At 45.1% G+C, this 26,779-nt stretch overlaps 1 long non-coding RNA gene across 1 annotated transcript; it reads left to right on the top strand.

Moving 5' to 3' along the window:
- Positions 1 to 2,884: 2,884 nt before the first annotated feature.
- Positions 2,885 to 25,414, top strand: LOC117487484. Its single transcript, XR_004556371.1, has 3 exons — positions 2,885 to 2,917; positions 6,021 to 6,125; positions 25,377 to 25,414. It is a non-coding gene; the product is annotated as an uncharacterized LOC117487484 (long non-coding RNA).
- The last annotated feature ends 1,365 nt before the right edge of the window (positions 25,415 to 26,779 follow it).

The raw sequence follows: 26,779 nt of genomic DNA on the forward strand, positions 1-26,779 counted from the left end.
AAGGTAATGATAAACCTGTGAGTTGGATGTAGAAAAGTCAGAATCAATATAGATGTTTTTATTTTAAAGAAAATTCAGATTGTACATAGTAAAAAACTGTAAATTATAGTGTACGTCCAAAAATTCTTTTTTACTTATAGTGAAAACTACCCTTGGATGATGGTAAGGTAGACTAAAAGCTTTAGGTATCCAAAGTACAACATAAAATAAGTACCCTGTATCAAGATTGATGCAAAACAAGTGACATTTGACCTTTTTAGAGAGGTTTAGCAAAAAAAACTCCACCTCTGAGGTGATTTGGGTGGAAATGGGGGTTTTACCGTTTCTCTGGAACCCATTGGTCGATTTTGGTGATTGACATCTCTTTCTGACCGTTAGAGCCAATAGAATCGAAGGGGAATTTCCCCTCATACACACATGGTAAAAAAAAAACGTGGCTGCTTTGCGCATGCAGGTTTGCAGCAGAGTGAACTTATCTCTCGCTCTGACATCTAGAAACGGAAAAGCAGTTTGCTTATGGATTATCAGAAATCATTTCAAAGGGACACAGACACATTGGATTAACCTATGGATTAACTTCAGCAGCGTTTTTATCGTTTTAATGCCATTGAAGATCACTTTTGACCAGACAACGACACAGGTAAGCCATGTTAGCGTTTTTAGCTACCTAGCGCCACATGTTTTGATGTCTGTTTTTGTTTATAAAGTCGCGAGTTCTTATCAGACAGTGATAATGTATGAACCCATCGATTCTGTGTCATCTCACGATGCGAATCGCTGTCTTGGAGGTGCAGAAAAGATAAATAATAAGGTTTTATGAGTGAGTTTCGGTGCAGTAATCTGTTAGCATTTTTCGCTCGTTGCTAATTCAGAGGCTCAGCGTTAGCATTGTGGGGTTTTTTTTTGAAAAAAAAAAAAAATGATCAGTTAGATGAGTTTCTTCCCGTTACATGGATATAAAACATTCATAGTTTATTACATTTAAAATGCCCTCAGACACTGTTTCCTGCAAGATGTTGCGGGAGTGCCCCAGTACCGGGGTCTCTCGGGCTTAACAGGTTAATCTGCCAAAAAGGCCACATTATTGACCCGAAAGTACATAAAAAGCAGACTCAAACGCTCATCAGGGTCCTGAGACGCTTCACGCGTTGAAATTTCCCCGATATCTGTTACGGTTCTTCAACAAAACGTTCACATGTAAGAGTTTTATCTCTTATTCAGAACAATGGAAAGGCTCTCCTGTCACTGATTACTGCACATCACCATGGAAACCTTTGATCTCTGGGCTCAAGTAGAAGTGTTTCAAAACGTCGTTAGCTCAAACACAAACACCTGTGTGTTGGAGTTATGACATGATGATGTCATAACTCCATCTGACATGCTCAGAACGCCACCAAATATCACATGGTGGTTAACACTGTGGCCCTGAACAGCTCTACGTCAAATCTGATGTTACATAATGTGGTGTTACCATGGCAACGCATCCCTCGCCATAAAACACGATGTCGCTGTAACTCCAATGGACACGGTCCGATTGTCCCCCAATCTTCACCTGTATATCACCGGTCCATGGCTCAACAGCTCTACGCCAAATCTGAGATCTCACCATATGCCGTTTCCATGGAAACGCATCCCTCGCCATAAAACACGATGTTGTCGTAACGCATATTAAAAGGGTAAAAAAAGCACCAGACTACAGATGATGGTTAATGGTCCAACCCTCAACATGTCTATGTGCCAATAGTGAGTATTCCTCAAAAGCTGTTGCCAAGGCAAGGCTTCCCTCGCAATAAAACACGATATTGCTATAACTCCTATGAAAATGGTCAAAAAGTTTTAAAACTTCAAGTGTGCTAACAGTCCAGCTGTGAAGACATCTACGGGACAGTTTTGAGATTTCTTCAAATGCCGTTGCCATGGCAACACAATGCTTGCCTTGAAACACGGTTTTCTCATAACTTCAGTGAAAATGCTCCAAACAGCCTAAAACCTCACAGGTTTGGTAACGATGCAGCCATCAACACATCTAAGCGTATTATGGGGTGTCATCAAATACCGTTGCCATGGCGACAGATCATTCGCCATCAAGTTAGTTCAAGTTTATTTTCTTCTCTTATCACACATTCAAGCCCCCAGTGTTCATGTATCATTTCAATCTAAATTCTTCACTTTCTTCTTACACATTATTTTTCAGCATAGCAGTTCAGCGTCAGCTTTTCAGCATAAAGCATTCCCACTAGCAATTTCTTCAGGAATTGCATTCTCTAGTTATTATTGTTGTTGCGCAACTGAATAATAATTAATCTCAACCATATCTGTGTTTGTGTTTTATTGATCTCTCTCTCTGTTTACATTTAAGGTTGGTGAGCCATTAATTGCACTAACACTCTCTGCAGTCTTCCAGGGCCGAAGCAACACACTTCGGGTTCAATAATCCACTTTTCAATAAGGCAGACAGGCGAGCTCTTCTTTTGGAGGCCGTTGCATTTATTAAGGTCTTTGTTACAGGTCTAACTTTGAAGACACACGACAGACCTATTTTGCTGCTGTTTCGTTCACTTCAAAAACACATACCGTCGACCGCTCGCTCACTCTCTCTCACTCGCTCTCACTCGCACTACCATGCACACACACATGCACGCGCCACCCCCTCTCTCTCTCTCTCTTTCTCTCTCTCTCTCTCTCTCTCTCTCTCTCTCTCTCTCTTTAAATTTAAACAAGTGTGTTATTATAATGTGTGTGTGTATGTGTGTGTCTTCAGTGTTACTGGTTTATCTCTCAGACTGGAGAAGATGAGTGGTTTTAAAGATGAGGAAGAGGACACATCTTCAGTCTCCAGCTGTCTGTCTCTGAAGAGTGACTGGTCTATGCCGGAACCTCTAACCTTCAGTAATGAACCTGGACCCTCAGACACAAAGTAAGAGTTTCTGCTGTAACCTGACCTGAAGAGGATCCAGTTTGTATGTTATCTGATAATCTAACCTGTTCTTTAATGATCGCAGTAAAGAAACTTAGTAACAGTACAGTAACAAAGTTTAAACTCTTGATCCCTGGCGTCATCAGCGATAGTAAATAATCTACATACAGACAGAAGTCAAAATGTGCTCTCTGAATGAACTAATGATGTTTAAAACATGTGTTGTTTCCACAGACAGAGAGCAGAGTCTCCAGTCCCCAGCTGTCTGTCTCTGAAGAGTGACTGGTCTATGCCGGAACCTCTAACCTTCAGTAATGAACCTGGACCCTCAGACACAAAGTAAGAGTTTCTGCTGTACCCTGACCTGAAGAGGATTCAGTTTTTATGTTATCTGATAATCTAACCTGTTCTTTAATGATCGCAGTAAAGAAACTTAGTAACAGTACAGTAACAAAGTTTAAACTCTTGATCCCTGGCGTCATCAGCGATAGTAAGGCAAGGCAAGGCAAGGCAAGGCAAGGCAAGGCAAGGCAAGTTTATTTATATAGCACCTTTCAACACAAGGCAATTCAAAGTGCTTTACAAAAATGAAAGACATTAAGAAAATGGCATTTAAAAACAGTCATTAAAAAGCAAAGATAATAAAAGAAACATTAAAAGAAAAAATACATGAATAAAAAATACATGAATAAAAAAATACATGGATAAAAGTTACAGTGCAGTTTAAGATGTGAATATATCAATTAAATGCAGCGGCAAAAAGAAAAGTCTTCAGCCTGGATTTAAAAGTAGTAAGAGTTGCAGCGGACCTGCAGGTTTCTGGGAGTTTGTTCCAGATGTTTGGAGCATAATAACTGAACGATGCTTTACCATGTTTAGTTCTGACTCTTGGGACAGAAAGCTGACCAGTCCCTGAAGACCTGAGAGATCTGGATGGTTCATAATTTAGCAGTAGGTCAGAAATGTATTTAGGGCCTATACCATTCAAGCAGTATTTTGCAATGTATTGCAAGTATTTGTCAATTATTTGACACACAGGAAGCCAGTGTAAAGACTTCAGAACAGGAGTGATGTGATCCACTTTCTTAGTGTCAGTGAGGACTCGAGCAGCGGCGTTCTGAATTAGCTGCAGCTTTCTAATAGATTTTTTAGTGAGACCTGTGAAGACACCATTGCAGTAGTCGAGTCTACTGAAGATAAAAGCATGGACACGTTTTTCCAAATCCTGCTGTGACATTAGCCTTTTAATCCGAGATATATTCTTTAGGTGATAGGAGGCTCCAAAAACCATTACCTCAGTTTTATCTTTGTTTAATTGGAGAAAGTTCTGACACATCCAGTCATTGATTTGTTCAATGCACTTACTCAGTGTTTGAATTGGAGCATAGTCTCCTGGTGAAATTGTTAGGTACATTTGTGTGTCAACTGCATAGCTATGGTAACTTATTTTGTTGTTCTTCATTATCTGAGCCAGTGGTAGCATGTAGACGTTAAAGAGAAGAGGCCCCAAGATGGAGCCTTGAGGTACCCCACATGTCATATTTGTCAACTCAGATGTGTATTTACCTATAGAAACAAAGTTGTTTCTGTCCTTTAAGTAGGATTCAAACCAATTTAGAACTGTTTCCGAAAGTCCCACCCAGTTTTCCAGTCGGTCTAGTAATATGTTGTGGTCAACAGTGTCAAACGCAGCACTGAGATCTAATAATACTAACACTGAAGTTCTGCCACTGTCTGTGTTTAAGTGGATGTCATTGAAGACCTTTACAAGAGCAGTCTCAGTGCTGTGGTTTGGACGAAAGCCTGACTGAAACACATCGAAACAGTTATTTAAATGCAAGAAGTTACTCAACTGTTGAAAAACAACTTTTTCAATGATTTTACCTAGAAATGGCAGGTTTGATATTGGCCTGTAATTTTTCATTACTGAAGCATCTAGATTATTCTTTTTCAAGAGCGGTTTAATGACTGCAGTTTTCAGGGCCTGTGGAAAAATACCTGAGTGAAGAGATTTGTTTACTATATGAAGTAGATCTGAGGCCATGCAATGAAAAACATCTTTGAAAAATCCTGTTGGAATAAGACAGCAGGAGGAGGATTTCAGAATTTGAATAATGTCCTCTAGGTTTTTATCATTAATCTGATGGAATTGTGTCATGATGTCTGAATTGATATTAGGTGGACATAGGGACAACACATTTGCTGTACTTGATACAGAGGCACTGACTGCTTGTCTAATTTTCTGAATTTTGTCAGTGAAGAAGGCAAAATCATTGCACGCCCTGGTGGATAGAAATTCAGAGGCTACTGACACTGGGGGGTTAGTTAGTCTGTCGACGGTAGCAAACAAGGCACGTGCGTTGTTTTTGTTTTTGGTAATAATGTCAGAGAAGAAAGACTGTCGTGCGTTTTTCAATTCCAAATTATAAAGGCCAAGTCTCTCTTTATAGATTTCAAAGTGAACCTGGAGATTTGTTTTTCACCACCTGCGTTCAGCTTTTCGACATTCTCTTTTTTCTGTTTTCACGCTCATGGCCTGTCAAGGAGTGAACTCTGAGGCATGAACTCAAATGCACGACTCAAACTCAGACTCAGGAGAGGTTCAAAATAAAGACTTTACTGGAATTGACACAGTAACAAAAACAGGGAAAACAATAACTCTTTTTCGAGGAAAAAACAATGACAATGATCTGAAGCTTTAGAGGTACGTATCACGTCTGTGGAGTAAGCTTGCTCAAAGTCCTGAATGAGGAAACGAACCGACAATGGACAGGAGGGAACTAGCACAATATATACACAGGGTAAGGGGAACAGGTGGAAACAATCAGGGCGGGGAAAACAATCACGGACGCAGGAGACAGATAGGGGCGGGGAGCGTGGAGGCCTGACATGAGAGGGAGAATTACTATTCAAAATAAAACATAAAGCACAGGACAGAAGAACATGACAAAACTAACATAAAGAATAAACTTTCACAATAAGTTTCTTAGACATGACATGGCCTTTCTCCAGTAATAGTAGTAAATAATCTACATACAGACAGAAGTCAAAATCTGCTCTCTGAATGAACTAATGATGTTTAAAACATGTGTTGTTTCCACAGACAGAGAGCAGAGTCTCCAGTCCCCAGCTGTCTGTCTCTGAAGAGTGACGGGTCTAAAGATCAACCTCTAAACTTCAGTAATGAACCTGGACCCTCAGACACAAAGTAAGAGTTTCTGCTGTAACCTGACCTGAAGAGGATCCAGTTTATCTGATAATTAGTGTGAATGCTGAGCAACAGACTATTGTTCTTCAAATCTTTATTCTTCAACTTATTTCAACCAATGTTTGCCGTTTAACTACTTCAGCATACTTTCAGCTACAGAAACCATTCAAATATTAAAATGTTCAGCTCCTTCGGGACATGACTGCTATGACTTTTCTTGTTTTGGACTTGTTTTTATACTTTTTATAATATTCAGCTTTTTAAACTTTAATTTTTACAATGTAACTCAATCGGAGGAACCTTCAAATCCTCTTTTAGCTACACCATGCGCAAAATGCTACTCCTTCCACATACTTTCAGCTAGAGACTTCATTCCAACTTTAAAACGGTCACAAGACATTCAGCTATTAAACTCATATTCAGCTTTTTGATATCTTTTACACTTTTTGAAATATTTAACTTAGTTTGGAGCTTGGTAAAGAGGCCTTCTTCAGATTGTACCATTAGTGTGCACCGCTCGTTAAGTCTAGAGTGCTTTGATCTCAAAACAGAGTGGAGGAGAGATTGAAATTTGCCTACCTTTTAAAAAAAAAAACCTGTGACATCATTTGTTGATGAAAATGTAAGAAAACATCTCTTAGGTTGAAAAATAAAAACATTTAAGTATAGAACTTAAAAAAAAATTCTGTTGAGGGCAAGGATGTGACAAAAACTTTTCACATGAAACCCTCTCATTTCACTGATCACTGAACACATCTCCATAGAAACCTTTGATCTCTGGACTCAGACACAGGTGTTCTGATTAGGTGCTCAGCTCAGACACAGACACAGAGGGTGTTTCTCAATCGCGAGTACGCTTGCTTGGTTGCACATGTCTGCCGAGCATCTTGCTTCAGAAGCGAGGCAAGAATACTTCCTGCCATTCGGAAAACAAAGAGTAGAACAGGCTAGCAAGTGTGCAGGTGTGCGTCATATGAAAGGCCCCGCCTTACATCTTCCGCCACAGATTTGGGGAAATTGGTCCGTGCGCAAAGCATTGTGGGGATTTTAAGACCGCGAAGTCTACTCATGTGCACACTCGATATTTCTCCAAACGGAGTACGCCGGGCTCGGTAGATTTCCAAGTATGCTGGACATTGGAACAGTACTTCGGCGGCACTCTATGACGTAGTATGCTTGAAATAGTGGCTCTGAAGCAGCTTTACTCGCGATTGAGAAACACCCACAGACTGGAGTTTAGCACACTGTCTCAGCCTATTCTATACTATCTGATGGAAACAGATCTATACTATCTGATTTGCAGGTCTCTTGAAAAAGAGATCGTTGATCTCAATGGGATTTTTCACCTGGTTAAATAAAGGCTACAAGCAAACAAACCTCATACACACTTTAACATGTTCCACATATCTTCCAGATTATTGGGGACATATGGTTGTCACGGCCCAAACTGTGTCCCTGTGTGTCCCTGTTTGTTCCCCTGTGTGTGTGTGGAGGGGGTGTGGTTTCCCTTGCAGGCAGCAGCCTGATTGCACTCACCTGGCCGACCGACTCAGCTGTCCCTCATCAATCCAATCAAGACACAGCATATCTACTCCAGTCTCCCAGCAACTCACCGCCAGATTGTTTTCTACACCAGTGTACGATCCCTCAGCCATCGGCCACCAGAGCTTCCAGCCAACCTGCCTGCTTCTTCCTTCACCATACCTGCCTGCCCTGTTCTCAGTCCAGCCTGAACTGCCTACCTCCACTCCGGACCTCCATAGTCTCCAAACCCGCCTGAGTCTCAGAACAATAAACCTTTTAAACATCTCCAGTCATTGCCTGCGCCTGGGTCCTGTTTAAAACATAATCCTAACAGAACAATCTGGCCACCATGGACCCAGCAGGCTCGGACCCAATTCGTGAGGCTCTCTCCAACCAAGGCGTCCTCGTGGGCCGGCATGACCAGATGCTCAGAGAGGTTATGGATAACCTTGCATCACTAGCTGCCAACGTAGCACAGATGGGACATCACCTCAACCTGGTTTCAACTCATCTTGCTCCGCCTGCTCCTGAAGATCCAGCTCCCACACAAGAGTTAGCACCGGTTCCAGCCCAGCCCGCTCTCCCTTCACGTGAGCCTAATATTCCCACTCCAGAGCGGTACGCAGGTGCCTTAGGGACATGTAAGTCTTTCATAATGCAGTGTTCTCTTGTGTTTGAGCAGCAGCCGTCTACTTATGCTAACGACAGAGCTAAGATTTGTTATATGATAGGTTTACTTGCAGGTAGCGCCCTAGCCTGGGCATCAGCTGTATGGGAGAGTCAGTCCAACCTTTGTAATTCTTATCCAGAGTTTGCAGAGGAAATGAAGAAAGTATTCCACCCCCCCCGTCAGCGGTAGGGACGCTACTAAACGCCTCCTCTCACTGCGACAGGGCTCCCGTAGTGTAGCCGAATACTCAGTGGAATTTAGGACCTTAGCTGCAGAGGCGGGTTGGAATGACACAGCGCTTCAAGGGGTTTTTCAAACAGGGCTAACTGATTCTGTTAAGGATGAGTTAGCAGTGAGGGACGAATCAGCTAACTTGGATGAGTTGGTCTCTCTAGCCATAAGACTGGATAATCGCCTTAGGGAGCGCCGTAGGGAAAGAGCCAGCCGATCTCCTGGGTCACTCCACTCTCGCCCTGTCTCGTCTCCTCTCGCAAGATTCGGGTCGGAAACTTTCCCAAGTCCCAGTGCCCCATCTGAAGTCTTTTCTCCTCTCCTGTCTTCAGAGGAACCGATGCAGCTAGGCAGAGCCCGACTCACTCCCCAAGAATGTCTCCGGAGAATAAGAGAAGGACTTTGTGTCTACTGTGCTCACTCCGGTCATTTCGTGGACACATGCCCCCAGCGCCCAAAAGAGGGTGCTCGCCAGTAAAGGTGGGGATACTGGTGAGCAAGGCTGTTTCTTCCTCAACCCCCCAGACCCGCAAGCCACTTGAAGCCACACTGTTGTTAAACCAACAGTCTCTCTCTCTGCCTGTCCTACTGGACTCTGGGGCTGATGAGAGCTTTTTGGATGCCCAACTGGTTGCCTCAGCCGGCATCTCAACTCAACCTCTGACAGCTCCTCTCAATGCTCGAGGTCTGAATGGGAAGCTCCTGGCACACGTTACCCATGTCACCGAACCCCTACATCTCGTCCTGTCCGGTAATCACCATGAAATGATTCAGTTCCACGTCATGTCCTCCCCTCACACACCCCTAGTTCTGGGCCAGCCATGGTTAAGACTGCATAACCCCCACATAGACTGGTCGGAGAATCAAGTAAGGAGTTGGAGTACCTTTTGTCACTCTTCATGCCTGCGGTCTGCAATTCCCCCAGCAGAGGTCGGTATTCCCCCAGTTCAGCAGGAGCCACTCAACTTGTCCGCTGTCCCTCCGGTTTATCATAGCCTGGGAAGAGGTTTTCAGCAAGCAGCGAGCCCTTTTTCTGCCCCCTCATCGCCCTTACGACTGCACAATAGATCTTCTTCCTGGGGCATCTCTCCCATCCAGTCGCCTGTTTAACTTGTCCCGAACTGAGCGTGAGGCCATGGAGACATACATCAAAGACTCACTCGCTGCTGGCATCATAAGACCCTCTTCTTCCCCCGTCGGAGCAGGCTTCTTCTTTGTATCCAAGAAAGACCGCTCCCTGCGCCCCTGCATTGACTACCGGGGCCTTAACAACATCACCATCAAGAACAAGTATCCACTGCCCCTCATCAATTCAGCCTTCGAACCCCTACAGAAGGCCACCATTTTCTCGAAACTCGACCTCAGGAATGCTTACCACCTGGTCCGCATACGTCAAGGAGACGAGTGGAAGACCGCGTTCAACACCCCACTAGGCCATTTCGAGTATCTAGTGATGCCCTTTGGACTCACTAATGCCCCAGCTGTCTTCCAGGCTCTTGTGAACGATGTCCTCCGTGACTTCCTGAACCGTTCAGTATTTGTGTATCTGGATGATATTCTGATATTCTCACAGACCATGGAGGAACACACTCAACATGTGCAGCAGGTTCTACAAAGGCTCCTCGAGAACAAGCTGTTTGTCAAAGTAGAGAAATGCAAATTTCACGTGGATTCAGTGGACTTCCTGGGCTACATCATTGAGCAAGGTCAGGTGAGAACAGACCCAGAGAAGGTACAAGCAGTGGCACAATGGCCCAAACCTTCCACCAGGAAGCAGCTCCAACGTTTTTTGGGCTTTGCAAATTTCTATCGCCGGTTCATCAGAGACTACAGTCGTGTTGCCGGTCCTCTCAACCAACTCACCTCCCCAGCAATCCCCTTCTCATGGACTACTCAGGCTGAGGCTGCCTTCTCTGAGCTGAAGAGACGTTTCACCTCGGCTCCTATTCTTATGAATCCTGACCCATTTCTTCAGTTTATTGTTGAGGTTGATGCATCCAACACCGGTGTGGGGGCTGTTCTATCACAACGCTCAGTCTCCGATCAAAAGCTTCACCCTTGTGCTTTTTTTTCCCGACGACTGACAACCTCTGAGCGCAACTATGATGTTGGCAACAGGGAGCTGCTTGCTGTAAAGCTTGCGCTGGAAGAATGGAGGCACTGGCTGGAAGGCTGTGAACATCCATTCATTGTGTGGACAGACCACAGGAACCTGGTCTACATACAAACTGCCAAACGACTAAACTCCCGTCAGGCACGCTGGGCATTGTTTTTTGGCAGGTTCAACTTCACCCTTACCTACCGACCTGGTTCTAAAAACCTTAAACCTGACGCATTGTCCCGGCAGTTTGCAGTGGATCAGGACCCCATAGTTCCTGACACCATAATCCCTGCTACCAGAGTGGTGGGCGCTGTGACATGGGAGATTGAGAACTCAGTGAGGAATGCACAGAGAGACCAGCCAGATCCAGGAAATGGTCCAGATAACCGTTTGTTTGTACCTGACTCTGTCCGCTCACAGGTTCTCCTATGGACCCATGCTTCCCGCTTTGCCTGCCACCCGGGTGTGAATCGGACCCTGTCCCTCCTGAGACGACACTTCTGGTGGCCTTCCATGGAAGCGGACTCTCGAGCCTTTGTGCTGGCCTGCACTGTCTGCGCCCGTAGCAAGTCTTCACACCAGGCTCCTATCGGTCTACTCCAGCCTCTCCCAGTCCCTAGTCGTCCCTGGAGTCACATCGGCCTAGACTTTGTTACCGGCCTCCCGGTTTCACAGGGTAACTCAACCATTCTCACTATTGTCGATCGCTTTTCCAAAGCGGTTCATTTTGTGCCTCTTCCTAAACTCCCCACAGCCTCTGGAACTGCTGACCTCCTAGTCAATCATGTGGTCCGGCTTCATGGCATTCCAACAGACATTGTTTCCGACCGAGGGCCACAGTTCATATCTCAGGTATGGAAAGCATTCTGTCGAGCACTTGGAGCATCTGTCAGTCTCTCCTCAGGCTATCATCCTCAGACTAACGGGCAGGCCGAAAGAGCCAATCAGGACCTTGGAGCTGCACTTCGCTGTGTCACCTCCCGGAATCCCACCTCCTGGAGTTTACATCTGCCCTGGATTGAATACGCTCATAACTCACTGTCTAGTGCTGCCACCGGTATGTCCCCATTTGAATGTTCTCTTGGATATCAACCCCCTTTGTTCCCAGCCCAAGAGGACGAGATCGCAGTTCCCTCTGTCCAAGCCCATCTCCGTCGTTGTCGGAGGATCTGGAAGGATGCCCGCTCTGCCCTTCTCCGCTCCGCTGAACGCAATCGGCATATTGCAAACCGCTACCGGACCGCAGCTCCCCAGTTCCAACCAGGTCAGAAAGTTTGGCTTTCATCTAAAAATATTTCTTTACAAGCTGAGTCTAAGAAGTTGAAACCACGCTTCATTGGTCCCTATGTGATCGAGCGCATAATCAATCCATCTGCTGTTAGACTCAAGCTGCCTCCCTCCATGAGAATTCACCCTACCTTTCATGTGTCCCAGTTGAAACCAGTGTTTTCCAGCCCTTTGTGCCCTCCAGCCATCTCCCCTCCACCCACCCTTGTTATTGATGACCACCCGGCCTACACGGTCCGGCGGCTGTTGGACATTCGCCGCCGGGGCCGTGGGTACCAGTATCTGGTCGATTGGGAGGGTTATGGTCCAGAGGAGAGGAGCTGGGTGTCCCGCAAGCTCATTCTAGGTCCCTCTCTCATTCGGGACTTTCACAGAGACCACCCAGACAAGCCTGGTGGTTCGCCTGGAGGCTCCCGTTGAGGGGGGGGTACTGTCACGGCCCAAACTGTGTCCCTGTGTGTCCCTGTTTGTTCCCCTGTGTGTGTGTGTGGAGGGGGTGTGGTTTCCCTTGCAGGCAGCAGCCTGATTGCACTCACCTGGCCGACCGACTCAGCTGTCCCTCATCAATCCAATCAAGACACAGCATATCTACTCCAGTCTCCCAGCAACTCACCGCCAGATTGTTTTCTACACCAGTGTACGATCCCTCAGCCATCGGCCACCAGAGCTTCCAGCCAACCTGCCTGCTTCTTCCTTCACCATACCTGCCTGCCCTGTTCTCAGTCCAGCCTGAACTGCCTACCTCCACTCCGGACCTCCATAGTCTCCAAACCCGCCTGAGTCTCAGAACAATAAACCTTTTAAACATCTCCAGTCATTGCCTGCGCCTGGGTCCTGTTTAAAACATAATCCTAACAGAACAATCTGGCCACCATGGACCCAGCAGGCTCGGACCCAATTCGTGAGGCTCTCTCCAACCAAGGCGTCCTCGTGGGCCGGCATGACCAGATGCTCAGAGAGGTTATGGATAACCTTGCATCACTAGCTGCCAACGTAGCACAGATGGGACATCACCTCAACCTGGTTTCAACTCATCTTGCTCCGCCTGCTCCTGAAGATCCAGCTCCCACACAAGAGTTAGCACCGGTTCCAGCCCAGCCCGCTCTCCCTTCACGTGAGCCTAATATTCCCACTCCAGAGCGGTACGCAGGTGCCTTAGGGACATGTAAGTCTTTCATAATGCAGTGTTCTCTTGTGTTTGAGCAGCAGCCGTCTACTTATGCTAACGACAGAGCTAAGATTTGTTATATGATAGGTTTACTTGCAGGTAGCGCCCTAGCCTGGGCATCAGCTGTATGGGAGAGTCAGTCCAACCTTTGTAATTCTTATCCAGAGTTTGCAGAGGAAATGAAGAAAGTATTCCACCACCCCGTCAGCGGTAGGGACGCTACTAAACGCCTCCTCTCACTGCGACAGGGCTCCCGTAGTGTAGCCGAATACTCAGTGGAATTTAGGACCTTAGCTGCAGAGGCGGGTTGGAATGACACAGCGCTTCAAGGGGTTTTTCAAACAGGGCTAACTGATTCTGTTAAGGATGAGTTAGCAGTGAGGGACGAATCAGCTAACTTGGATGAGTTGGTCTCTCTAGCCATAAGACTGGATAATCGCCTTAGGGAGCGCCGTAGGGAAAGAGCCAGCCGATCTCCTGGGTCACTCCACTCTCGCCCTGTCTCGTCTCCTCTCGCAAGATTCGGGTCGGAAACTTTCCCAAGTCCCAGTGCCCCATCTGAAGTCTTTTCTCCTCTCCTGTCTTCAGAGGAACCGATGCAGCTAGGCAGAGCCCGACTCACTCCCCAAGAATGTCTCCGGAGAATAAGAGAAGGACTTTGTGTCTACTGTGCTCACTCCGGTCATTTCGTGGACACATGCCCCCAGCGCCCAAAAGAGGGTGCTCGCCAGTAAAGGTGGGGATACTGGTGAGCAAGGCTGTTTCTTCCTCAACCCCCCAGACCCGCAAGCCACTTGAAGCCACACTGTTGTTAAACCAACAGTCTCTCTCTCTGCCTGTCCTACTGGACTCTGGGGCTGATGAGAGCTTTTTGGATGCCCAACTGGTTGCCTCAGCCGGCATCTCAACTCAACCTCTGACAGCTCCTCTCAATGCTCGAGGTCTGAATGGGAAGCTCCTGGCACACGTTACCCATGTCACCGAACCCCTACATCTCGTCCTGTCCGGTAATCACCATGAAATGATTCAGTTCCACGTCATGTCCTCCCCTCACACACCCCTAGTTCTGGGCCAGCCATGGTTAAGACTGCATAACCCCCACATAGACTGGTCGGAGAATCAAGTAAGGAGTTGGAGTACCTTTTGTCACTCTTCATGCCTGCGGTCTGCAATTCCCCCAGCAGAGGTCGGTATTCCCCCAGTTCAGCAGGAGCCACTCAACTTGTCCGCTGTCCCTCCGGTTTATCATAGCCTGGGAAAGGTTTTCAGCAAGCAGCGAGCCCTTTTTCTGCCCCCTCATCGCCCTTACGACTGCACAATAGATCTTCTTCCTGGGGCATCTCTCCCATCCAGTCGCCTGTTTAACTTGTCCCGAACTGAGCGTGAGGCCATGGAGACATACATCAAAGACTCACTCGCTGCTGGCATCATAAGACCCTCTTCTTCCCCCGTCGGAGCAGGCTTCTTCTTTGTATCCAAGAAAGACCGCTCCCTGCGCCCCTGCATTGACTACCGGGGCCTTAACAACATCACCATCAAGAACAAGTATCCACTGCCCCTCATCAATTCAGCCTTCGAACCCCTACAGAAGGCCACCATTTTCTCGAAACTCGACCTCAGGAATGCTTACCACCTGGTCCGCATACGTCAAGGAGACGAGTGGAAGACCGCGTTCAACACCCCACTAGGCCATTTCGAGTATCTAGTGATGCCCTTTGGACTCACTAATGCCCCAGCTGTCTTCCAGGCTCTTGTGAACGATGTCCTCCGTGACTTCCTGAACCGTTCAGTATTTGTGTATCTGGATGATATTCTGATATTCTCACAGACCATGGAGGAACACACTCAACATGTGCAGCAGGTTCTACAAAGGCTCCTCGAGAACAAGCTGTTTGTCAAAGTAGAGAAATGCAAATTTCACGTGGATTCAGTGGACTTCCTGGGCTACATCATTGAGCAAGGTCAGGTGAGAACAGACCCAGAGAAGGTACAAGCAGTGGCACAATGGCCCAAACCTTCCACCAGGAAGCAGCTCCAACGTTTTTTGGGCTTTGCAAATTTCTATCGCCGGTTCATCAGAGACTACAGTCGTGTTGCCGGTCCTCTCAACCAACTCACCTCCCCAGCAATCCCCTTCTCATGGACTACTCAGGCTGAGGCTGCCTTCTCTGAGCTGAAGAGACGTTTCACCTCGGCTCCTATTCTTATGAATCCTGACCCATTTCTTCAGTTTATTGTTGAGGTTGATGCATCCAACACCGGTGTGGGGGCTGTTCTATCACAACGCTCAGTCTCCGATCAAAAGCTTCACCCTTGTGCTTTTTTTTCCCGACGACTGACAACCTCTGAGCGCAACTATGATGTTGGCAACAGGGAGCTGCTTGCTGTAAAGCTTGCGCTGGAAGAATGGAGGCACTGGCTGGAAGGCTGTGAACATCCATTCATTGTGTGGACAGACCACAGGAACCTGGTCTACATACAAACTGCCAAACGACTAAACTCCCGTCAGGCACGCTGGGCATTGTTTTTTGGCAGGTTCAACTTCACCCTTACCTACCGACCTGGTTCTAAAAACCTTAAACCTGACGCATTGTCCCGGCAGTTTGCAGTGGATCAGGACCCCATAGTTCCTGACACCATAATCCCTGCTACCAGAGTGGTGGGCGCTGTGACATGGGAGATTGAGAACTCAGTGAGGAATGCACAGAGAGACCAGCCAGATCCAGGAAATGGTCCAGATAACCGTTTGTTTGTACCTGACTCTGTCCGCTCACAGGTTCTCCTATGGACCCATGCTTCCCGCTTTGCCTGCCACCCGGGTGTGAATCGGACCCTGTCCCTCCTGAGACGACACTTCTGGTGGCCTTCCATGGAAGCGGACTCTCGAGCCTTTGTGCTGGCCTGCACTGTCTGCGCCCGTAGCAAGTCTTCACACCAGGCTCCTATCGGTCTACTCCAGCCTCTCCCAGTCCCTAGTCGTCCCTGGAGTCACATCGGCCTAGACTTTGTTACCGGCCTCCCGGTTTCACAGGGTAACTCAACCATTCTCACTATTGTCGATCGCTTTTCCAAAGCGGTTCATTTTGTGCCTCTTCCTAAACTCCCCACAGCCTCTGGAACTGCTGACCTCCTAGTCAATCATGTGGTCCGGCTTCATGGCATTCCAACAGACATTGTTTCCGACCGAGGGCCACAGTTCATATCTCAGGTATGGAAAGCATTCTGTCGAGCACTTGGAGCATCTGTCAGTCTCTCCTCAGGCTATCATCCTCAGACTAACGGGCAGGCCGAAAGAGCCAATCAGGACCTTGGAGCTGCACTTCGCTGTGTCACCTCCCGGAATCCCACCTCCTGGAGTTTACATCTGCCCTGGATTGAATACGCTCATAACTCACTGTCTAGTGCTGCCACCGGTATGTCCCCATTTGAATGTTCTCTTGGATATCAACCCCCTTTGTTCCCAGCCCAAGAGGACGAGATCGCAGTTCCCTCTGTCCAAGCCCATCTCCGTCGTTGTCGGAGGATCTGGAAGGATGCCCGCTCTGCCCTTCTCCGCTCCGCTGAACGCAATCGGCATATTGCAAACCGCTACCGGACCGCAGCTCCCCAGTTCCAACCAGGTCAGAAAGTTTGGCTTTCATCTAAAAATATTTCTTTACAAGCTGAGTCTAAGAAGTTGAAACCACGCTTCATTGGTCCCTATGTGATCGAGCGCATAATCAATCCATCTGCTGTTAGACTCAAGCTGCCTCCCTCCATGAGAATTCACCCTACCTTTCATGTGTCCCAGTTGAAACCAGTGTTTTCCAGCCCTTTGTGCCCTCCAGCCATCTCCCCTCCACCCACCCTTGTTATTGATGACCACCCGGCCTACACGGTCCGGCGGCTGTTGGACATTCGCCGCCGGGGCCGTGGGTACCAGTATCTGGTCGATTGGGAGGGTTATGGTCCAGAGGAGAGGAGCTGGGTGTCCCGCAAGCTCATTCTAGGTCCCTCTCTCATTCGGGACTTTCACAGAGACCACCCAGACAAGCCTGGTGGTTCGCCTGGAGGCTCCCGTTGAGGGGGGGGTACTGTCACGGCCCAAACTGTGTCCCTGTGTGTCCCTGTTTGTTCCCCTGTGTGTGTGTGTGGAGGGGGTGTGGTTTCCCTTGCAGGCAGCAGCCTGATTGCACTCACCTGGCCGACCGACTCAGCTGTCCCTCATCAATCCAATCAAGACACAGCATATCTACTCCAGTCTCCCAGCAACTCACCGCCAGATTGTTTTCTACACCAGTGTACGATCCCTCAGCCATCGGCCACCAGAGCTTCCAGCCAACCTGCCTGCTTCTTCCTTCACCATACCTGCCTGCCCTGTTCTCAGTCCAGCCTGAACTGCCTACCTCCACTCCGGACCTCCATAGTCTCCAAACCCGCCTGAGTCTCAGAACAATAAACCTTTTAAACATCTCCAGTCATTGCCTGCGCCTGGGTCCTGTTTAAAACATAATCCTAACAATGGTTGTAGTTCAAAAACATGCAGTTCAAATATTTTGCTGCTTTTCCCAGCGTTTTTACTTTATTTTCTTACTACACATTCAAGCCCCCACTGTTCATGTACCCTTTAAAACAGCCAGCCACACTACCTATTACCAGGTGTGACTGTGGCTCTGTGTTACTGCATTGGTCTCTCAATTATAAGGTTGCCGGTTCCATTCCAACAGTCATCATGTTAATGTCTTGAATACTTGAAACGAAAGTTAATTATAATCAAATATACTCAAATATATTCTTGTATAACCCAAAATGAAAATGCATTATATTTTATGTTTTTCTATAATCACAGTATATTCAAAACACAAGGGGTTGGTTAAGTTAAGTTGAACCTGTTAAGCCCGAGAGACCCCGGTACCGGGGCACTGCCGCAACATCTTGCAGGAAACAGTGTCTGAGGGCATGTTCATTTAATAAAACTATGAATGTTCTATATCCATGTAACGGGAAGAAACTCATCTAACTGATCATTTTTTTTTTTTTTTCAAAAGAAAACCCACAATGCTAACACTGAGCCTCTGAATTAGCAACGAGCGAAAAATGCTAACACCTCACTGCACCGAAAATCACTCACAAAACCTTATTATTTATCTTTTCACCACATCCAACACATCGTTTCACATCGTGAGGTGACACAGAATCTAACGACACCGACATTACCACTGAATTATACGTATTTGCGACGCTAGGTAGCTAAAAATGCTAACATTTTTACCTTGGCTCTGTAGTCTCTCCAAAGTGGTCTTCAATGGCATTAAAACGATAAAAACGCTGCTGATGTTAATCCATAGGTTAATCTAATGTGTCTGTGTCCCTTTGAAATGATTTCTGATAATCCATAAGCATTAAAACTGCTTTTACGTTTCCAGATGTCAAAGCTAGAGATAGGTTCACTCTGATGGAAAATTACATGCGCAAAGCCCCCACCTTTTCTCTTCACAACGTGTGTGTGTGGGGGACTCCCCCTTCGATTCTATTGGCTGTAACGGTCAGAAAGAGGTGTCAACCATCAAAATTGAGCAGGGGGGCCAGAGATATGGAAAATCCACCCAAATGACCCCAGAAGTGGTTTCTTTTTGCTAAATCTCTCTAAAAAGGTCAAATGTCACTTGTTTTGTATCAATCTTGATACAGGGTACTTATTATATGTTGTACTTTGGACTCCTAAAGCTTTTAGTCTACTAACCCATCATCCAAGGGTGGTTTTCACTATTAGTAAAAAAGAATTTTTGGACGGACACTATAATTTACAGTTTTTTACTATGTAAAATCTGAATTTTCTTTAAAATAAAAAACATCTATATTGATTCTGACTTTTCTACATCCAACTCACAGGTTTATCATTACTTTGAGAAAAAATATTATTAATTTAACCCTTTTAGAAGGGAAGATATGGTCATTTGTTCTGGGAATGTCATTTTCGAGCCTGAGATCTGAAAAACAGGCTCAGGGCTTAACAGGTTAAGGCCTATTTTAGTTTATGCGTGTCACTGATAAGAGAGGGGAGACAGTTTCTTCGCTTACAGCGGTGCACAGGGGGGGGCTCCTGACTTGTTGGAGAAATACTAAGGCCCCAAAAATGTGTTTATGCCATAGCCATAGAATACGTCTGGACATGTCCCGTCCTGCACATCAGAGGCCATGCCCAGTTTCCACAAATATGGGTATGGAGGAGGTGTCTTTAGGTTTTTCTGTCCTGTTTTTAGCATAAAAATACTGGCTGAGAGGGAGCAAACTCGAGAGAGGGGGGTTTTTCCCCTGGTAGCTCTCTCCTCTGTAAGGTTCTCTCAAATTTGGTAAGGTCTCTCAAATTGATTTGTTGAATGCTGAGTGAATTGTTGACTGAAAGTTTGAAACTGTTAGATCCCACTGACCATTTATGAGGAGATGCCTCTAAATGTTGTCGGACTCTAGGTTTGAATGTATAGCACCGACGATCTGTGAGGAGATTCCTTTGGATTCTGTCGGAATTAGACTATATAGCCTTGAGTGAATTGTTGAATGTTGAGTGATTTGTTGAATGAAAGTTTGAATGTGCTTTTTATTATCACCGGCCATTTATGAGGAGATGCCTCTAAATTCTGTCGGACGATTTTAAATGTCACAACTGAAGAGGGCAGTTGAAGTTAGCTTTTAAAGGTAGGGGAGGTAAGTTTGAGAAACCGGCTCGAGATACACTTGTTATATTCCATGGAATGCTCTCAACATCCCGATAGCAATGAATATCTTAAGTGCTTTGACAAAAAATCCATAAAAAAATGTCATCTGTGGAAGCCGTAATACTGTAAAAAGTACGACCAATCATTTTAGCCAGCCCGACTAAAATGACTGGATGGCCTACCTGCCTGTCAGCCTTCCATCTGTGCACAAACTTATCTCGTGCCCTCATTGGTCATGTGCGCGTTCGTGTGTGTTGGAGGAGGGGCTCTATAAGGAAGTGGCAGATTTTCTCCGGTTGTGTATTTTCAAATTCTAGCGATCTCGAGCCGGTTTCTCAAACTTACCTACCCTACCTTTAATGTCACAGCTGAAGAGGGCAGTTTAAAGTGGACCTATCATACTATATTTGAATAATATAGTATAGGACCATCCATATATAAGGCATATTTATACTTTTTTTTTTTCAAAATACCAAACAGATGAAGCATTTTAGCCATGCCTCATTTTGCTCAATTTGACATGTTTTAGCTCTGTTTTTGCAAGGGCAGATTATGTGAGAACAGCACCATCTACAGGCCTGGCATATGTACTACAGCGTCTCCAGCGCTTTCAAACGGCAATGGCCGTGGCTGTCTCCTCCTGATTGGTGGAGTTGGCCCAATAGCCGTAGCGCCACTGTCCTGACGTCAGGACAGTGTTCAAATCTGGATCAGTTTTTATCAGATCCGTTGCGGCCCCTTTTTTAGAGATTTGGGTATGGAGGAAAATAGAGAGGGTTGTGTTTTCTGACACTTGGTGAGTTCCCTGGAACACCGGGGACACATATTCATGTATAAAAGACGTACAAAAGTGCATTTTGCATGATAGGTCCCCTTTAACTTAGCTTTTAATATCACAACTGAAGAGGGCAGTTGAAGTTAGCTTTTAATGTCACAACTGAAGAGGGCAGTTGAAGTTAGCTTTTAATGTCACAACTGAAGAGGGCAGTTGAAGTTAGCTTTTAATGTCACAACTGAAGAGGGCAGTTGAAGTTATACTTTTAATGTCACAACTGAAGAGGGCAGTTGAAGTTAGCTTTTAATGTCACAACTGAAGAGGGCAGTTGAATTATACTTTTAATGTCACAACTGAAGAGGGCAGTTGAAGTTAGCTTTTAATGTACAATATACACTGCTGAGAAACTACAGTGCTCAGTCCTTCACTCAATTTCAATTCCAAGGCAATTTGAGTTGCTAGCAGTCCAAATAACTATAGCAAATGCTCCTCTCACTGTTATTGGCTGTTATAGGCCTCCATCGGCCATCATGGATGCAACTACTAGCCTTACTGAATTGTTGTCTACGTTTTCTTCTGAAATCATATTATTGGGTGATTTAAATTGGGACTGGTTAAGTGATAAATCTTCACAGTTTAAGCAGGTTTGTGATTCTTTGAACTTAACTCAGCTTATTGATTGTCCCACTAGAATAAACCCTGCCAAACCCAATAACGATATCCTTATGGATGTCATTCTAACATATGCAGCTCATAAGTATGTGTCTGTTGGTGTTTTTCCTAATGATATCAGTGACCATTGCACTATTGCTTGCGTTAGGAGCACTAAGTTGCCCAAAGCCAAGGGCCTTATTGTGCTCAGGCGCTGCTTCAAATACTTCTCTGAGCAGGCTTTGCTACACGATCTGGCGGAGGTTAAATGGCACTTCATAGCATTAATTCCATCTGTCGATGTTGCCGTCCAATTTTTTATTGATCACTTTTTATCGATTATTAATAGAAATGCCCCCCTTAGAAAATTCAGAGTTAAGAATAGGAACACTCCATGGTTTACTAGAGAACTATCTGATCTCATTCATGATCGAAATAAGCAATGGTCCTTGGCTAGAAAGTCTAACACTAGTGATGACTGGCTTCTTTTTCGTGTCCTCAGAAATAAATGTTCAGCCCTTATTAAAAAAGCTAAAGCTGATTACTATCTGAGCTTAACCACTGATTGTTTTAATGACCATTCCAAATTCTGGAAAACAATTAAATCACTTCAGAACAAGAAGGTTTCTAGTTTCCCACAAAAACTGAAGGTCAGTGACCCGTTCTTTTTAAAAATTGCAGCTCAGATTATAGCACAACCAGTAACTAATATTTGTAATCTCTCCCTGTCCACTCACACACTGCCAGCTGTGTGGAAGCAAGCTCTGGTATCGCCCCTCTTGAAAGCTGGTGATCCCACGGAGTTGAATAACTATCGTCCTATCTCAAATTGTTCTGTGTTATCAAAGATTCTTGAGTCCCTAGTTTCTACTCAGCTAAAACTTTTTTTAAATTCACACAACATCCTTAACCCTATGTAATCTGGATTCAGATCAAAGCACAGTACTGTGACTGCCAGTCTGAAAGTCTTAGATGATATTAAGGCTGCTTTGGATAAAAAAATCTGTTTGTGTTGCATTGTTTATTGACCTAGCCAAAGCATTTGACACTGTCGATCACCACATTATGTCTAATGTTATGTCTCGTTTCGGTCATAATGCCATTTGCTGGTTTCAGAGTTATCTAACCGACCGTACTCAATGCGTCAGGTTGGGTAGTACTGTCTCTGACCCTGTCACCTTGGAGAAGGGAGTTCCACAGGGCTATAGTTTGGGGCCCTTGCTCTTTTTATTATGTAAACAATATTTGTAATCAGATGCAATTTTCTACCTATCATATGTATGCTGATGACACTATTGTATATTCATGTGCTCCTTCTCTGGATATGGCCGTTTCCAATTTAAAATCAGATTGTATCACGCTGCAGCGTGCACTTCTTGATTCCAAACTGCTATTGAACGGTAAGAAAACCAAAGCAATGCTTTTTGCTCCCAAGTCAGCGTCCTCTTGCCTCTCCATTGACACCCTTGATGGCATCTCTGTTGAGTTTGTCGATACCTACACATATCTGGGCTTTTGGTTGGACAGTAATCTGAACTTCAAACACCATATTGAAGTTCTAACAAAGAAATTGAAATTCACTCTTGGCTTCCTTTTCAGACTTAAATGTTGTTTTTCAACTTCATCCCGTAAAAGGTTGGTCTCTGGCTTATTCCTGTCCCTGCTGGACTACGGTGATACCATTTATAGATTTGCCTGTCCCACTGTTTTGGCCAAACTTGACCCACTCTACCATGCTGCACTGCGTTATATATCAAATGCACCCTATAGGACTCATCATTGGAAACTGTATAGCCTTACTGGATGGTCCTCACTTACTATGCGTAGGATGCAGCATTGTTTTTTATTAATGTATAAAGTCATTTTAGGTAAGCTTCCACTGTACATATGTGTCAGATTTGCTCCAGTTTGTGACTCTTACAACCTCAGATCCAGTGCCTGGATACGGTTCCAGGTTCCTACTGTACGGACTGAGGCTGGAAAAATATGTCTTTTTTATTATGGTCCTTGGTCTTGGAATGACCTTCAATCAAGCCTAAAACTGATGGCACTTGTCTCAATAGCATGTTTTAAATTGAAGTTGTCTGAAGTCCTTACCACCAGCTGCTCTTGCAGTAACAAGTAGTGCACCTTTCTTACTGTCCTTGTTACGGTTTTGAATTTATGTTTTCCTTTTCCACCTTTGTTTTGAAATGTTTTCCTCCTTGTGTCTTCTCTGATCCTTCTTCCTGTGTTTGCCTTCCTGTCGTTAGTTTCCCTGGTGTGTCTGATTGTCTGATTGTGTTCACCTGTTGCCCTTGTGTTTCTGCCTCCCTTACCCCAGCTGTGTCTTGTCTTGTGATTACCCCTCTCTGTATTTAGTCTTGTCTTCCCCTGTGTGCCTTGTCGGTTCATTATTGGTTTTTCCTGTCTCCCTCCATGTCAGTCACGGTCAGTTTTTCGGTAAATGTTTTTTCCTTGTGCTTTCGTTTTGTTTCAAGTCATGTTTTTTGTCATCAGCTTTTGTAATAAGGCTCGTTTTTGTTTATAGACCTTTACCCTTTTTGTAGTCTGCATTTGGGTCCTACCTTTTCCACGCTACCTAACAGTCCTAATGTGCACAATGTAGTGACTGCTTTTTCGTCTTTTTGTTTACTTAGTTATGTTCTCTGTATTTTATGTGTGACGTTGCTGCCTTCTTGGCCAGGTCAGCATTGTAAATGAGATTTTATCTCAATGCTTTTTTTATCTGGTTAAATAAAGGTTATTTAAAAAAAATAAAAAGTCACAACTGAAGAAGGCAGTTAAAGTTACACTTTAGTATAATACATGTAAAACTGTGAATTGAGGTTTCATATTAGAATAGGACCACAGCATGATATGTTTTGTAGGATTGTCATATTGTTACGAGAGAAGGTAAAACCCTGTACAAGTGTGGACCATTTTTCTTCGAATAAACTGATCCCACCCTTTGGATTTGGACAACTTAAAATAAATCTGCGCTGTCCTTTCCTGCTTAAAAGGGAAGATTGCACAACTGCCACACTCACACTTAGGTAGGGCCACATCTCATTACTGATATCAAAAATCCTTCGGGATCGCTTAAACAGATTTAGCGGGTCGTCTGAATTGAAACAGCAGTTAATTGAACCTGGTTCTTCAGGGAGTTAATAGAGGTGAGATTTTGCAGAAGTTGGTGGATCTGAGCCAAGCAGTAAACTTACATGAACTCAATAGCTTTTGTTCGGTCAATTAGTAGGTCTGAGTAATAAATTAACAGCCCTCCCAACTCCAACATACCTTACTACAATGTATCAGCTAGTTATTGCAGGATAACACATAATTAGTGGAGATTGATCAACTATACTTAAACTATTGCACATCTTTTAAACATTATTGCTAAAAGTCACTTGTTTATACAGCTACAGTCACCATTCAGCTATATGTATCTAATACCTAATATATATATATCATTCCAATAACTTGTATATAGACTCATACTGCACTATTCCACATCATAACTTTATTTCATTTTTATAACTATTATTATTTTTGTATTGCTCATGCTCTTATTGTTATTATGTTATGTTATTATGTTGCATTGTTGGAGAAGCCTGTGACATAAGATTTTCAACTGCATAATTACTCTGTAGCTATGTCAGATTGACAATAAAGAACCTTGAACCTTGATTTAAATATTCAGCTTTCTCTGCATTTCAGCAAAGTTCAGCAACAAATGTGCGCAGCTTACAGCATTCACCCACCTTTTCAGCAGGAAAAGCCTTTTCTAGTCTAACCTGTTCTTTAATAATCGCAGTAAAAAAACGTAGTAAGATGAAGAAGATGAGTGGTTTTAAATATGGGGAAGAGGACAAATCTTCAGTCTCCAGCTGTCTGTCTCTGAAGAGCAACGGGTCTAAACCACTGTCTATATACTTCAATGAACCTGGACCCTCAGAAACAAAGTAAGAGTTTTTGCTGTAACGTGACCTGAATAGGATTCCGTTTTTATATAATCTAATATATTAAACTGTTGAAAAGTGCAACACCCTCATCTGAGTCCTACTGGAGGAGAAGAGTCTTGAGAGTGACGTTTGTGACGCTCTGCCCATTGGTGAGAATCAGCTCCACTAATGTGACGTGCTGTAAAGGATGTGTTCATCTCCACAGAGGGAAGAGGAAGAGTGGTGTTCCTGTGGAGGAGCAGCTGTCCAGCTGTGCTCTGTGTCAGGACGTCCTGAAGGATCCAGTCTCTACCAGCTGTGGACACTGGTTCTGCAGACAGTGCATCACCTCATACTGGGAGCAGAGACCTCCATCAGGAGACCCCTCCTGTCCCCAGTGTGGAAAAAGATCCAGAACCAGAGCTGGACTGCAGACAGCCAGTCAGACCAGCTCTGTACGAGGTAAGAGGCCGAACACATGCAGCGTCTTATTCCTCTTCCTGGTTCATTTGTTTTCTGAACAGGTATACTGTTGTAGAGCATAGACAGTAAGCTGTTTATAACACATTTAAACTCAGTCTGTTTTTTGTTGTTTTATTGTTATAATTAGATTCTCAGCAGATTTTCCTCATTCTCACATTGCATTTAGCTGACGCTTTTATCCAAAGCGACTTACAATAAGTGCATTCGACCAAGAAGATACAAACTAGAAGAAAATAGAATCATATAAGTACATCAGGTTTCATTGAGCCAAAACATTTCAAGTGCTACTCAACTAGCTTTAGATAAGCCAGTCCTTTGTTAGTATACAAGTGCTTTGTTAGTAATTGTATTGCTCGAAGTGGAGTCGAAAGAGATGAGTTTTCAGTCTGCGCCGGAAGATGTGTAAGCTTTCTGCTGTCCTGATGCTCATTCCACCATTTTGGAGCCAGGATAGCAAACAGACGTGTTTCTGCTGATGGGAACTTGGGTCCCCCTCGCAGTGCTGGTGCAGCGAGCCGTTTGGCCGATGCAGAGCGGAGTGCACGTGCTGGGGTGTACAGTTTAACCATGTCCTGGATGTAGGAAGGGCCAGATCCATTCACAACATGGTACACAAGTACCAGTGTCTTGAAGTGGATTCTAGCAGTTACTGGAAGCCAGTGAAGGGAGCGGAGGAGCGGTGTGGTGTGGGAGAATTTAGGAAGGTTGAAGACCAGACGAGCCGCTGCATTCTGGATGAGCTGCAGAGGTCGGATGGCACATGCAGGTAGACCAGACAGGAGGGAGTTGCAGTAGTCTAGGCGTGAGATGACGAGAGCCTGGGCCAGAAGTTGCGTCACTTTCTGGGTCAGGAGGGGACGTATCCTCCTGATGTTGTAAAGAGTGTATCGGCAGCAGCGGGTTGTGACAGCGATGTTTGCAGTGAAGGACAGGTTGTTATCTAGGGTCACACCCAGATTCCTTGCAGTCTGAGTCAGGGAAACAACAGAGGGGCCGATGTTGATTGTTAGGTCAAGAGTGAGACACTCTTTTCCCATAAGAAAAAGCAGCTCAGTCTTGTCAAGGTTGAGCTTGAGGTGGTGAGCAGACATCCACCGAGAGATGTCTGCTAGACAAGCAGAGATGCGTGCGACGACCTGGGTTTCA

This window comes from Trematomus bernacchii, unplaced genomic scaffold (assembly GCF_902827165.1).
Source record: "Trematomus bernacchii unplaced genomic scaffold, fTreBer1.1, whole genome shotgun sequence".
Taxonomy (NCBI): domain Eukaryota; kingdom Metazoa; phylum Chordata; class Actinopteri; order Perciformes; family Nototheniidae; genus Trematomus; species Trematomus bernacchii.